Below are 14,738 nucleotides of genomic sequence, written 5' to 3' on the forward strand. Positions count from 1 at the left end.
TCCTCATACGTCCATTCGGCCCCAACTTAAGCCATCCTATGGCATCTGCTCGTTCACCACGACGACATTAGCTCACAAAATAGGTGAGATTCATACGAAGCGGAATATCAAAAGTTCATAACAGATGCATCTACTAAAATAAGCTAAAACACTTATGGTTTAAATTCTGGGTGCAAGTCGTCAAGTGTGAAGCGAGACATTGCAGTTAAGTACACCACAATATAAAGTATGTCTTTAAAAAATGACACGAAGCATGCAAATTTTTGAGCAAACAATTATCTCGTTTAAAATATTGGTGATGCATTTTCATGTGAAACAACAAGAACCAAGGAGTGTCCGTAGGGTGAATTAACTACCTGGCATGTGTATCTTTAGACTGTTGCCACAGAACTCGGAGCCGTTAACGACAAACACGACATCCATCACGAGCACATTGCACATCAGTTGGTCCACATCAGGGAAAATAGTGTAGATGACCAGAGCGCTAGGCGGAGCAGCCAGGGCACCGGCAAGCACAGTGCCTGTTGTGGGTATACTTCATGGGTGTACCATCGACAGTGCCTAGATCCGGCAAGCCCGGGTGGCCCATAGACGGTGATGAGGCATGCGGCCCATCGGGCGGCCCAGTTGCTGTTGATCATGAAGGAAGAAGTCCAGCCCAGGATCAGCAGGCCGGATCCGTACCGACATAGGAGTAATCCGGATCCATGGAGGCCCATGAGGAACCCGGATCCAGGACGACGTGTATGGAAGGCGGATCCGTGACGTGCACGGCAAGACATTGTACCGTAGTTAGTCTATCTGTAATCCGGCTAGGACTCTCCGTGTAAACCCTAGATCCGTGCGCCTTTATAAGCCGGATCCCGGAGCCCTAGAGGCACAACCACAACTCATTGTAACAACGCGAAAGCGCCCGGATAATTCCGGACAAGCAGCGGTAGGGCCCTGTCATCGTGCAGGTGTTCCGAAGCTGGGTAACTCGCGTACCACCGTCCCGTGTGCACTCCGCCCTATGGCCCCTACTTCTTCTCCCCCTCGTGAGGATCCCTCCTCCGAGGTACCGTCGATTAGGCAACAACAGTTGGCGCCCACCGTGGGGCCTGCGGCGTCCGGAGGCCGGAACCGGGAGGGTTCCGCCATGGGAAGCTACGACGACACCATCGGCGTGGGGCGTGTCCTTTACGCCGGAAATCTGCCGATCGTCCCTCCGGATGAGTGTTGGATTCCGGCTAAAACCGACCCCGTCAAGCTCTCCATCGTCCCGGTTGGCGGCATACACATCTTCATCGGGGAAACCGTCGATTCCGACGGAAACCCACCGGTAAGTAGCGGCCGACGCGACCGCCGGCTGAGCGGGACGCCGTCGCGAAGATCCGATCTGAGACGCTGGAACTTCCTAGCGAAGATTCCGCCTTAGATCTGGAAAAATCAAAACCCACCCAATCCGCCCCTGTGCAGGAAGTAACGGTGGAAGACCAATGCAGATCCGCCTGGGTCTCCCAGGTGTTAGAGAAGCAAAGGTGTCACTTCGTACACTTCTTGGCCCATACCGCCGGAACCGCCCCTCATGAAGTCGGAGCTGGTCCCGTGCGGGTCGAGGCCCCGGAAAACAACGCTGCTCCGGATCGGCGAGGAGGCTGTCGGAGAAAGCGAGACTCCGGCGAAGAATCGATTCTGGGTAATCTGAGCCCAATTTCCGGAGACTCCCCGTCCATGGAATCTGATGACTTCGTCCGCAAGCTAGGGGAGTATGGTTTCAGCGACCAGCCTGAAGTCGACTCCGCCCAGCCTAAGCAGGTACTTGCAACAGTAGCAGCGCTCGGAGAAGGCGGATCAGAAGCGGCAGACACTCAATCCGACCCCCAGCCATCTCACCATGGATCCCCGATGTCGCGGGAACGGCCCCGTAGGGATCTTTCCTCGGAGAGCCTCCTGTCGCCTGAAGAGATAGTTGCACAAGCACGCATGGATTTGGTCGCAAAGTCAGACGTCCTCAACAAGCCAATAACTCCTGGCGATGCCGCAGATCCGGAGGCTTTAGAGGCCACCAGAAAGGAGATGCTGGCCACGGCCAAAAAGTTTGCCAACACGGCAGCTGCTATATTGGATGAGAGGGAAGAAGCTGCACTGATCATGGATCGCTTTGAGAGACAGGATCGCGAAGTCACCGCAACGCTCGAGCAAGTCAAAAGTATGAGAGCAGAGTGGGAGGTGAAAATGACCTACGCACAGGCGGAGGCTGATAGAATCATCAGAGAAGCAATCCCTCCCCGCGGGATCAACTTCGCAACCCCTGCCGAACAGCGGCCGCTCGCTACCCCAAAGGACAATTTGGCAAAAGCTGCAGAAATTCTGAAGAAAAGTGACGAGGAGGTTGACATCAACTACTTGCGCACGCTCGTCGCTTCGGCGGTTAAACAGCGAGCAAGGCGGACACTTCGCGCAAGTTAGAATCTAACCCGGAGCACTGCGTCTCCACTGCGCAGAAGGACGCCCGCGACGATCGCCGTCGAGATGACGAATCCCGAACCGGATCCTCGGAACGAAGAAGGAAAACCAGGGAACACCCAAATCCGATCCCCATACCATCAAAGACGCCTCCGTCAGATCCGAGAAAGGGAAAGGATGCAATGTACTCCGGACGAGACAAGTACCGCAACGCCTCTCCTCCGCCTAATGGTTACCCGCGTCCCCCTCGTCGTCGCAGTCCAGCCGGAAACACCAGGCCTCAAGGGCATGGTGGAATTATTATCCGCGACGTCGTGATGCCTTCCGGAAACCGGAACAGGGAGCGCACGCCGGAGCCTCGCCGGAATCAGAACAATGATCGTGAGCCCGAGCCAAGGAGGAGTCGGAATGAGGAGCGCGAGCCGGAGCCCCGCCGGAGCCGGAACGACCAGGGCAGCCAGCGTCATGGCGAAGGCAGCCACAGGAGTCGGAGCCAGCACCGGGAGGGCCGGGGAGAGTCTGCAGGCGGAAGCAGAAGGTCGGATCGGCCCCCTCGCAGGTCTCCCTCACCACCACCCAGTGGTGGAGGCGGAGGTGGAGGCGGAGGTGGTGGCCGGAGGTCTCGCTCTCGCTCACAGTCCCCCCGACACGGCTCGCGCGACGCGCGGGAACGCCTCAACGAATACAGAACCGACTACATCGGACCGAAGTGCTTTGGCAGGATGATTCGAGAGGAACCAAAGCCAAGGAGCTCCCTCAAGCTACCCGGAAACACTGAAGCATTATGATGGCACCGAAAGGCCGGATACCTGGATTGAGGATTACTACAATGCTTGTAACCTTCGCCGGAGGAACCCCTAATATCGCCGCCGCATGCTCCGGTTGTACCTTGTAGGACCAGCCCGGATCCGGCTCGGTGACCTCGAGAAAAACTCCATCTTTTGTTGGTTCGACACTGAAGACCGCTTTTGAGAAACACTTCGAGGGCACCTACAAAAGACCTGCCACGACAAGCGACTTACAAGCTTGTATCCGGAAAGAAGGGAGAAACCTCAAGAAACTTCCTCACATGATGGTTGGCATGCAGGAACGAGTGCGAAAACGTTGATCACACCACTGCCATGTACGCCTTTATTGGTGGACTGCAGAGAGGAGGACTGCTGAGGCATAAGCTAACATGTTTGGCTAACGCCAACAAACTGACTTTGGATGAGATGATCTCCATTGCCAGTGATCACCGCTGCCGCCGATGACGACGCGAGCGGTGATATCGCAGCTACGAGCAATCCCCCTGCACCGAGCAAAGAAGAACCGTGATAACGGTAACAACAGCGGCCACAAACGCAAAAACCCTGAGACCAGAAGAGTGGCGGATCCGACATGGTCGCCATGGCATTCCAACGCGGAGGTCCAGGAGGCGGAAGAGGACGCGGCCATGGAGGCGGAGCCGGCAGGGGTCAGCAGCATGGCACTGAAGTCACGGCTGGCGGATCCCGCGCCCCGCAAACCTACGAGGAGTACAGAGACATGCCCTGCCTGGCCCACTTGGATCCGGCTACAGGGAAGTCCACTCACACCAACCGCAACTGCAAGTGGGTCAACGACCTCAAGAATGACCCGGAGGCGGGATACAAGCGAGCCCGGAAGCACCGCCCACGCGGCAAAGGAGGCAAGGGCAAGAACAAGGACAAGGAGGAGGACGGTTCCGAGGCGATGGACGAGGATGATAACTCGCCGGATCCCAAAGCCGGATCCGCAGGAAAATCCAACCCCTTCGAGAAAAAGAGCGTGGGGGCTTACCACACCTTCCTCGGAACCCCAACAGTCCGCGCTACAAAATCAGCTACCCGGTTCCTGAACGCCACAGTTCCGGCTGTGCCGCAGTATGTCAGGTGGTCGGAAGTCCCGTGCACATTTGACAGGGGGGATCATCCCGCCTCTGTACCAAAAGAATACTACGCCTTGGTTGTGAGTCCCCGCATAGACGGGTATGACTTCTCCAAGTGCCTCATGGATGGCGGAGCCGACTTGAACATCATGTACCTGGAGACTTTGGAGCGGATGAACCTCACCAAGGAACAGCTCAAACACAGCACCACTGAGTTTCACGGCGTGGTTCCGGGTAAGAAGGCAAACTCCCTCGGCAGCATCACACTTCCCGTGGCTTTCGGCGATGTTCATAATTTCCGCGAAGAGAAGATCACGTTCGAAGTTGTGCCCTTCAAGAGCTCCTACCATGTCATCTTCGGCAGGCCCACCTACCACAAGTTCCACGCAAGGGCGTGCTATATCTACAACAAGCTCAAGATGCCGGGTCCCAATGGTATGATCACCATAACCGGAGACTACAAAAAGGCTCACGAGTGCGAGTTGGGCGAAGCCGCCTTCGCGAAGTCTGTCATATCCGGAGAAGAGGCTGAAAGGCTACGGGGCCGCGGTGGATCCGGCGAGATGCGAGACCACCAAGAAGCAAATCTCCGAGCGAGAAAACCTCCTTCAAGCCCGCGATAGAAACCAAGAAGCATGACCTTATTCCGGGTGACTCTTCCAAGCGAGGTTTCGATCGGGGCTAACATGGACCCCAAATAGGAAAGCGCGCTCGTCGAGTTCCTCCGCGCTAACATGGATATCTTCGCATGGCAACCTTCGACATGTCCGGAGTACCTAGGGAACTCGCCGAGCACTACCTCAACATAAATCCGGGGGCTAAACCGAGTGAAGCAAGCTATGCGACGCTTTGGAGATAAGAAGCGCCGCGCCATAGGAATGGAACTAGCAAAGTTACTAGAAGCGAGTTTTGTAATAGAAGTTATCCACACCGATTGGGTCGCGAATCCCGTCCTTGTACCCAAAAAGAACAACTGAAATACTAAGAATGTGCATCGATTACTCGGCTTGAACAAACATTGCCCGAAGGATCCGTTCCCCTTGCCGCGCATTGACCAAGTCATTGATTCGACGGCGGGGCGGAACTTCGTGTTTTCTTGATGCGTATTCCGGGTACCATCGGATCCGGATGAAGGAATCCGACCAAAAGGCGACTTCATTCATTACCCCGTTTGGTACTTACTTGCTACGTTACTATGCCTTTTGGTTTGAAAAATGCAGGTGCTACTTACCAACGTACGATGCGGCGGTGCTCGAAGGACCAAATAGGCCGGAACGTGCACGCTTACGTCGACGACATCGCGGTCATGACCCGGAAAGGATCCGACTTGATCGGCGACCTCACGAAACCTTCGACAACCTCCGCAGGTACAAGATGATGTTGAATCCGGCTGAAGTGCGTCTTTGGCGTGCCGGCCGGAAAACTCCTTGGCTTCATAGTCTCTCACGAGAGGCATTGAAGTTAACCGGGAAAAAATCAAGGCAATCCTGTGTATCAAACGGCCAACTTGTCTCAAAGATGTGCAACGACTAGCTGGTTGCGTCGCAGCAATCAGCGGGTTTGTTAGCCGTCTTGGCGAGAAGGCGCTACCTGCGTATAAGCTGCTGAAGAAAACGAGACAAATTTGTGCGGGACGACGCAGCCGACGCAGCTCTACGTGGGTTGAAGGAAATACTTACCTCCCCACCTATCTCGGCAGCCCCGGCGAGTCGAGCCAATGCTCCTTTATCTGGCGGCTACCAACAAGGTCGTCAGCCTCGTCATCGTGGTGGAGCGAAAGGAAGAAGGTCATGAATATGACGTCCAAAGACCTGTCTACTACATAAGCGAGGTGCTGACGGAATCAAAGCAAAGATACCCTCACTTCCAAAAGCTAGCTTATGGAGTTTTCCTAGGCAGCCGGAAGTTGAGACACTATTTTCAAGAGCACCCAGTAACAGTTGTGAGCAAAGCTCCGCTGTCAACAATTCTCAACAACGCTGACGCAACAGGACGGACAGCTAAATGGGGCATCGAATTATCCGCCTTCGACATCGCTTACAAGCCAAGGACTGCGGTCAAATCCCAAGTCTTGGCGGATTTCGTTGCGAGATTGGACGAAGCTCCGGACGCAAGTCCGGAGCCGGAACCGAAACATGGGTCATGCACTTCGACGAATCCAAGCAGCATCAAGGCTCGGGAGCCGGAGTCACACCGAAGTCCCCTCTGGGAGAAGAGCTGCGGTATGTTCTGCAGATCCACTTCGAAGCTACAAATAACATGGCGGAATACGAGGCTCTCTTGCACGGTCTGCGCATCGCTAAGGAAATAGGGATCAAGCACATCATTTGTTGCGGAGATTCCGACCTGGTGGCACAGACAAGTAGCCGGAACACGGAACGCCGAGAAATTCCGTCATGGCGGCCTACGGAGACGAAGTTGACGAGATCGCCAAGAGCTTCCTCGGATACGAAGTCAAGTACGTCGAGAAGAGACGACAATACGGCGGCGGACATGCTATCCAAGCTTGGATCCGGCAGAAAGCCAATTCCGCCCGGAATTTACCTAGAGCATCTCCGGATACCCTCGGTGAAGGGCGCTAACCCGGAAAACCCAGAAGTGGCGGTGTCTCCGGCTAAAGAGGTATTGGCTACCATTCCGGCTTGGACACAGCCTTTCCTGGACTACCTCATCGATCAGAAGTTGCCGGAGGACGAGGTCCTCGCACGCCAGATCATCAGACGAGCACGATCCTACACAATTGTCGATGGACAGCTCTACAAAAGAAGCGCAACAGGGGTGTTTCTCAAATGCGTCTCCAATCAAGATGGCATTGAAATCCTCAGAGAGATCCACGCAGGGGACTGCGGGCATCATGCCGCTCCCAGGTCACTCGTTGCAAAAGCTTTTCGGCTAGGCTTTTATTGGCTCACAGCTAAAGAAGATGCTGACAAAATAGTCAAAACCTGCCGAGGTTGTCAGTACTACGCTACTCAACCAAACGCTCCAGCCCAAGAGCTGAAGACCATACCTATCACACTGGCCATTTGCGGTGCAGGGGCTCGATATGGTTGGTAAGTTAAAAAGATCATCTCCTGGTGGTTGCGAATACCTCCTGGTCGCTGTTGACAAGTTCGGCAAGTGGATCGAGGCCAAGCCAGTGAGAAAAGCCGACGGTGCTACGGCACTAAAATTTGTCATCAGCCTCGTAATGAGATTCGGCATCCCTCACAGCATAATCACGAGATAATGGCACAAACTTCGCTCGGGGAGAATTGAAGGATTATTGTGAGACAATGGGGATTCGATTGGACCTTGCATACGTGGCTCACCCACAATCCAACGGTCAAGTTGAAAGAGCTAACGGTCTAATATTATCGGGAATCAAGCCACGCCTTGAAGAACCGCTGCGACGAGCAGGCTGGAGCTTGGGCCGACGAACTTGACGCTTGTCTTGTGGAGTTTACGAACTACCCCTAACGGGTCAACGGGGTTTACCCCTTTCTTCTGGTATACGGATCCGAAGCCGTGATTCCCTCCGACATCATCCACGATTCACCGCGAGTTTCCGCCTATAATGAAGAAACAGTCGACGAGGCCGGACGGCTATCCGTGGACTCGATCGAAGAAGCTCGGAACCTAGCCGACCAGCGCTCCGCCATCTACCAGCAGAAACTCCGACGCTATCACAGTCGTCGAGTCCGGAAACGCTCCTTCATGGCCGGAGACTTGGTCCTCCGCCTTCGACAGGTGAAAGACCATAAGCTGCGATCTCCATGGGAAGGACCCTTTGTCGTTAGCAAAGTGCTTCATAACGGATCGTACTACCTTGTCGATTTCCGCGAGCTAAGGGATAGACACTGCTAGCGGCGCCGGAAACGCAAGCGTGAGGATCCGGATGACATCTACGATGAAACAGATCGCCCTTGGAATATAGCACAGCTACGTCCTTTCTACACTTAGCATATTTTTCCGAGTTACAAACTACGTAATAGTTATACATGATCAATGAAATAAAGCTTATGGTTCACTCTTTGAGTCTTTTACCTCCTTTACTTGTTCATTTTAGATCGTGTATGTTTTTTCCGACTAAAACCGCAGAGCTGGATGTTTTCCGCCTAGGCGTGTATAAAAGTTGTGATTTCTAAAATCGTCCTTTAGGACGTAAGCTTAAGTTTTACGATTAAGTTGTTATACTGTTGCGAACTCGTGGATTCCTAGTAGCGATTTCCGGCACCTATGCACGGGGGCTTGTTTCCGCGGTTATGGACGGATTGCCATTGGGCTTCGTCGCCGGCTGGCGAGCATCTCCGGCTAAGGTTTTCCGGCTCGTGGAAGGTCAAGCGGGCAAGCCGGAAAATAACGAGATCAGCACTTGCTTTCCGACATAAAACGAAACATGCACATAATATTAAACGGATAGCAGGATAAGTGTTTCCGCCCCATGCATAATCGTTTCGTTCCTAGCTACTTAAGAATTTAAAGTCTTATTACAAACCCTCGCTGGGGCCAAAATGATGCATTGTCTTTCCCGCAGGAATAAAAGTTCTCACTCCCCCTTAGCCGGAGAAGTCTTGCCTTCTGGATCTTGTGCCTTGGCGCCTTCGGCCGGAGAAGATACATCTTCTTCACTGGTCTTGGGTTCCTCTTGGGGAGTTTCTTTGGAGCTGGTCCAGGTAAATTGGGTTCCGGATTCCGCAGGTCGCGCCTTGGCAGCAAGCTCCTTCTGAAGTTCAGCTTCTAAGGGCTCGTCAGCAGGGAGGACGACCTTGTCGTAGAATTCCTCGTGCCGGATCCTGCGCGCGATACGGGTGTCGTAGCCGCTCACTGCATCCAGTAGCGCGTTGACATCCGCATCCGGAGGAACGCCCGTTGTTGCTTCGTCAAGATCAAGATCCGGAGCATGTGCCATGCACATGGTTAAGGCCATTGCAGCTGCGCCTCGGGCTGAGGATGCTTGCAGATCTGTCACCAGCTCCGGCAGGACATCCATCTTCCTAATGAGTTTCCGGACGTCGCAAGTGCGGCTCCTCTTGATGGATAAGTTATAGCATATCTTGCGGGAGGCGGAGATAAGATCTTTGCAGTCATCGCCTGCAAGCTGAAGGAGGTCGTCACGTGGGTACAAATTTCGGCGCTCTTCCGAGTACCCAAGCGGCTCTGCATAAAACAGTGAGGATATAAGCTTACAGTTTTGAGCATAAAGTAAAACGTCGGAACAAATATCTGGGCAAGGTGCTAGTATTGGTACCCAAGATGTTTTCATTGAGCAAGTCCCAGTGCTGCTCCGCCGTCCTCATAAATTTCCGGAGTCCATCAATCTCTTTCTGCTGCCTTTTGATGGTCTCGCTATCAGCATTCTTCTTAAGTACCAGCTCGCCCTTTTCCCTGATATGCTCGGAGTTTTTCTCCGCCAGCTGCTTCTCGGCTTGCTCCCTCTTAAGTTCCGCCTCCTTTAGCTTCGTCTCCAATTCTTGGTACGAGGAGCGCAGGTTCTCAAGTTCGGTCGAGGCTGTAGCAAGGGAAGAGGATGCGCCTATAACAACATAAGTTAACAATAAGTTCAAAGTCGGAAATTGGTTAATGACAAAGACGGCGGAAACCAACCTTGGGCGTCCGCCAGTTGTTTAGCCAAATCTGCTTTCTCATCCTTCAGGGTCCGGATATTCTCCGCCTGACTCAGAGTAACGCGGCGCTGCAAGGCAATGTTCTTGTGCAGCTCGTAGTGCAGCGCCTGTTGTTCCTGTAAAATTTAAACAGTGCAGGAGTAAAAAATTCCGCCTGTAGTAGTGGTTTCTCTTAAAAGCATCATTGCCGGAACTTTTCCGCCATGATGCTTGGGGGGCTACTGGTTCATTCTAAAAAAATCTCCCGGAAGTAATCTTTCTCTAAGCATCTAAGCGCTAACTACTTTTTCAGTTTCCGCTTACATGCTTGGGGGCTACTGGGAAGTACCTTTTGCTTGCAGATGAGTTGGTCGTAGAACTGGCCAACATTTTTCTTGAAGTCCTGGATTTCCGACGTCCTGGAATCAGGCTTCCCCCAGGCATTGTTCAGCATGGCGTTAAGCAGGTCTTGTTGAAGCTCCCACTTTTCCGCTTCAGTCAGCTTGTTGAAAAATTTGGTGGCATAGGCCTTTGGGGTGGAAGTGATGTCAGCCGGATCTCCAAAGTTCTTCGGGAAAAGGACCATGTCACCAGCGCCTTCCCCAGCTTTCTCGGAAGAAGTTACTTCCGCCTCTCCTTGTACTTGTTTTCCCGCCTCCTCTTGGGCTGGGCCTTTGGCTTTAGGGTCTTCATCGCCCGCATTCTCGCTGCTAACCGGAATTATTTCCGGTGGAGTGTTTGCAGCAGGTGGGGGTGATGGATCCGCCTGAGGGGGCGACGGTTGAGGAGTTGGGTGGGTGACGCTTGGTGGAACTGGGGTAGAGGGACCAATAGCCGGAGATTTCTTCATGTATTTTGTGATGGGCTCTTGGCTGGTGGTCCGCGTGGCAGTGATTTTCGGATTCCTGCGAACAAGTGAAAGGATTTAGACGAGAGATAATTTCGCTAAGTTAAAATCGCATCATGACTCGGAAACTTACGGGGCGCCGGGGATGATGGGGCGTGTGCCTTGACCAGCCGTGGAAAGCATCCTTATACGAGCACGCTCCGCCTTCCTTGAGTCTAGCGGAGGTGGTTTTACTGTCTTCGTTTTCTTGGCGGAGGCCTCGCCGCTAGCTCCGGCTTCGGAGCCGGAAGCCTTGGCGCGGGGACGCTTTGCAGGTCGAGGGGCCGCCTTTCGAGGTGCCTGTTCCTCTTCCTCCTCGTCGTCTTCCGGAACCTCCTCCGCCGTGTCTTCAGTGACGGGGACGCGGAGAATGGCGCGAAAGTCTTCCTCCGCCAAAGTGTTGAGCTGGAAAGAAGATGGATAAAAGTTAAGTTAAACATCTAAAATCTTGTGAAGTTTGAAGCATTGAAAGGAACAAAGCTTACCGGAGGACACTGGTCGTTTGTAAAGATGTCTTTGGTCAGTTCCGGGACTTGTTGGCCCCTCGGAATCTTCACCAGTGTCTTGATCCTTCTTTTCAGAGAATCGGCTGGAAGGTCGTGGCGGGTTACTCGGAGAGGATCATCCGCCCCGCTGTAGGCACACATCAGGCGCGCGTTATAGCGTAGAGGCTGGATTCTCCGAGAAAACCAGCTAAGAGTGAGCTGGGCTCCGGTTAGTCCGTCGTGGACTAGCCAGGAGATTCTCCGCGCAGCCTTCTCCGGAGTGGGGTGCTGGGCGAGCGAAGGGACGAAGCTCCGGCTTGCAAGCTCTTCGGAGGTTCGTTGACAAGCCGGGGAGGCCTTCATGGACCTTCGGAGCCGAGGCGTTCCTCTCGTAAAACCATCCGGCGTTCCGGTGCCGGACGGATTCGTGTGAGTCATGAGGGGGTACATGCGACTAGGGCGGAGCATAAATGTCATGCTTCCGCGAGTTCACCATAGCTTTCTCCTTGGTTTCTTTCTTTACCGGAAAAAGAACTGCCACAACTTGACGTCTGGCCGGATCCCAAGATGTCCTTCGCAGAGAGTCACGAAGTTGGACAAAAGAAGGTATGAGTTTGGGCATATGTTGTGGGGCTGGAGCCCGTAGGTGTTGAGGATGGAGAGGAAAAATTCCGAACAAGGAAGTGAAAGTCCGCGTTCCACCCAAGCTTTAGTCATAACAATTTCTCCGGTTTCTGGCTTGGGGAGGACGGAGTCACGTGTGAAGCTCCAATGCGTGGAGATCATTCCTTCGTTCTGGAGCTCTCTAAGCTCCGTATCAGTGGTTTCGCAAGGCCACCATTGACCCCGTTCTCCTTCGCGGATCCGGGCCTTGGACGCCTTCTTATTTTCCGCCTCCTGCACCTTAGCAGCCATCCGAGCTTGTCCCTCGAGTTCTTCTTGGAGCTCTTGAAGGGTAGGAATCCGGCTTGGAGCGGTGCTGGAAGATGCGGAAAAAGGTTGAGCTAGTCTGATGTCGGAAACATACGGTGGCAGGAATGATATGGGATCCGGGCATATGGGTTCTATCTGATTGGGATCCGGGCTACTCGAAGAGCTACCAGTACAAAGTGACGATTCGAGTGGCATGCTTCCGGCTGCACCCATACAAAGTGTTTGAGTACCCGGATCACTAAACCTATCTTCTACACTAGGTTGTCTTCTACAAAGCCGATGAACTTACCGCTAATGGCGCGGTGGCTCGACGGAGCTCCGGCGGAGATGCGGTCGCCGAACTTGGAGGAAATCAATCCGCGTGACCACGAATCGGCGGCGGAACGAATTTCTCGTTCAACCGTGAGGATCTTGGGGCGAGGGGGACCTTGGTTCGGCGGCGCGCGAAGTTCACCGTGATGAAGCTCGCCGGAGTCGAGATCTGGCGGGCGGCGCAGGCGCGAGGAGGAAGACGATGTGGTGAGAGGGGGTGAAAGAATGAGTTTTTACCGAGCCGCGGGGTATTTATAGGCCGCGCTCGGAGATTCGGGATCCGGATCCAACGGTGGAAACTGAACGGTCGCGCCGTTGGATGAATGACACGTGTTTAGGTCAAATGCGGTAAAACGACGTGGAGGTAATTTAACCATGCACTCCCGAAAATTCCGGCTGAAGATTTGCATCTGCGAAATTTTAGCGCGGGAAAAAGGAAGTTGTGCGCGGGAAATAAGGAATTTCCGTTAGTGAGCATGATCTGAAGGTGAAGGATTTCCGAAGCCGTTTGAGTCTCTTAAGATTCCGGGTAAATACGTTGTCTCTCATTCGAGCGAGGAATAGCCCGGAGATGTTCATTTGAACGTCGATGGATGAAGTCCCGCGGGGTGGGAGTATTTTCCGGCTATAAGTTGGAAAATGCAAAGTTGGAGCTCTTCAAGTTTCTCCGCGTTACCAACGTGTGCCGGAGATTATTATGAACCAGCAAGGCGGAAACTGCAGGAGAAACTCGGAGAACTCTGGGGGCTACTGTTGTGGGTATACTTCATGGGTGTACCATCGACAGTGCCTAGATCCGGCAAGCCCGGGTGGCCCATAGACGGTGATGAGGCATGCGGCCCATCGGGCGGCCCGGTTGCTTGTTGATCATGAAGGAAGAAGTCCAGCCCGGGATCGGCGAGGCCGGATCCGTACCGACATAGGAGTAATCCGGATCCATGGAGGCCCATGAGGAACCCGGATCCAGGACGACGTGTATGGAAGGCGGATCCGTGACGTGCACGGCAAGACATTGTACCGTAGTTAGTCTATCTGTAATCCGGCTAGGACTCTCCGTGTAAACCCTAGATCCGTGCGCCTTTATAAGCCGGATCCCGGGAGCCCTAGAGGCACAACCACAACTCATTGTAACAACGCGAAAGCGCCCGGATAATTCCGGACAAGCAGCGGTAGGCCCTGTCATCGTGCAGGTGTTCCGAAGCTGGGTAACTCGCGTACCACCGTCCCGTGTGCACTCCGCCCTATGGCCCCTACTTCTTCTCCCCCTCGTGAGGATCCCTCCTCCGAGGTACCGTCGATTAGGCAACGACAGTGCCTGGCAGGGCAGATGACCCGTTGCGCCACTCGCACAATGGCAGAATCAAGACAGGACTTAAGCTGTAAATTTTACCTTTTCTTATTGAGATTCACTCGGGTGATTTTAAGTCACAAACATGCATAGTAAGAACATTGAGTACATAATAAGAACAAATGATGAGAGTATAAACTACCAAGTCTATCCACAACGTTGCTTTAACATTACTTACCAACTTAACTTACTATGTTGGCTGATGGGTAACAAAGAGAGTAATAAACTACTGTGGGGCTAGGGGGAAATTCTCACACCACCAGAACATGTGCGCCACTTCATAGGCAATATGAGCAGTAAGCTGTTGTGATATCTAAACAATAGCTTGGATCTCTCGCCTAGAGTACTGAAATATGCTGCCCGGTAACTATAGGAGCAGCTCTCTGAAAATACCTAAAAATATCAATAATGGCACATGTCTTGCCAGGTATTGTTTCAGGAGGAAAAGGCGTAAGCTAGAAATATATATAAAAAAGAAGCTAAAAATCCCATTTATATACAAAAAGAAGTTAAAACCCCACAATATTGTATTTGTAATATTTCCAATATTTTTGCATCCTGTGGAGCATGACTGTACCACCCCTATAAAACACCCTATAAAATTTTGTACCAACATAAAGATAAATGTAGACAGGACAAAAAGAAAAGAAAAGTGGGGGAACTTACATGCACATTGGATAAATGAGATCACGAGAAGAGGCAGGCTAGCTTCAGGATAATACTCGTGGTAAAAATAAAAAGGCCAACATCAATTTTATTTTCAAGCACCAAACACTATTAGAAAGACAGGCAGGGAATTAGTAAATTGTACGGAATTAGCAACATTGTTTACAAATCCGAACCAAATTTGAAT

Source organism: Lolium rigidum, chromosome 7 (assembly GCF_022539505.1).
Source record: "Lolium rigidum isolate FL_2022 chromosome 7, APGP_CSIRO_Lrig_0.1, whole genome shotgun sequence".
Classification (NCBI taxonomy): Eukaryota; Viridiplantae; Streptophyta; class Magnoliopsida; order Poales; family Poaceae; genus Lolium; species Lolium rigidum.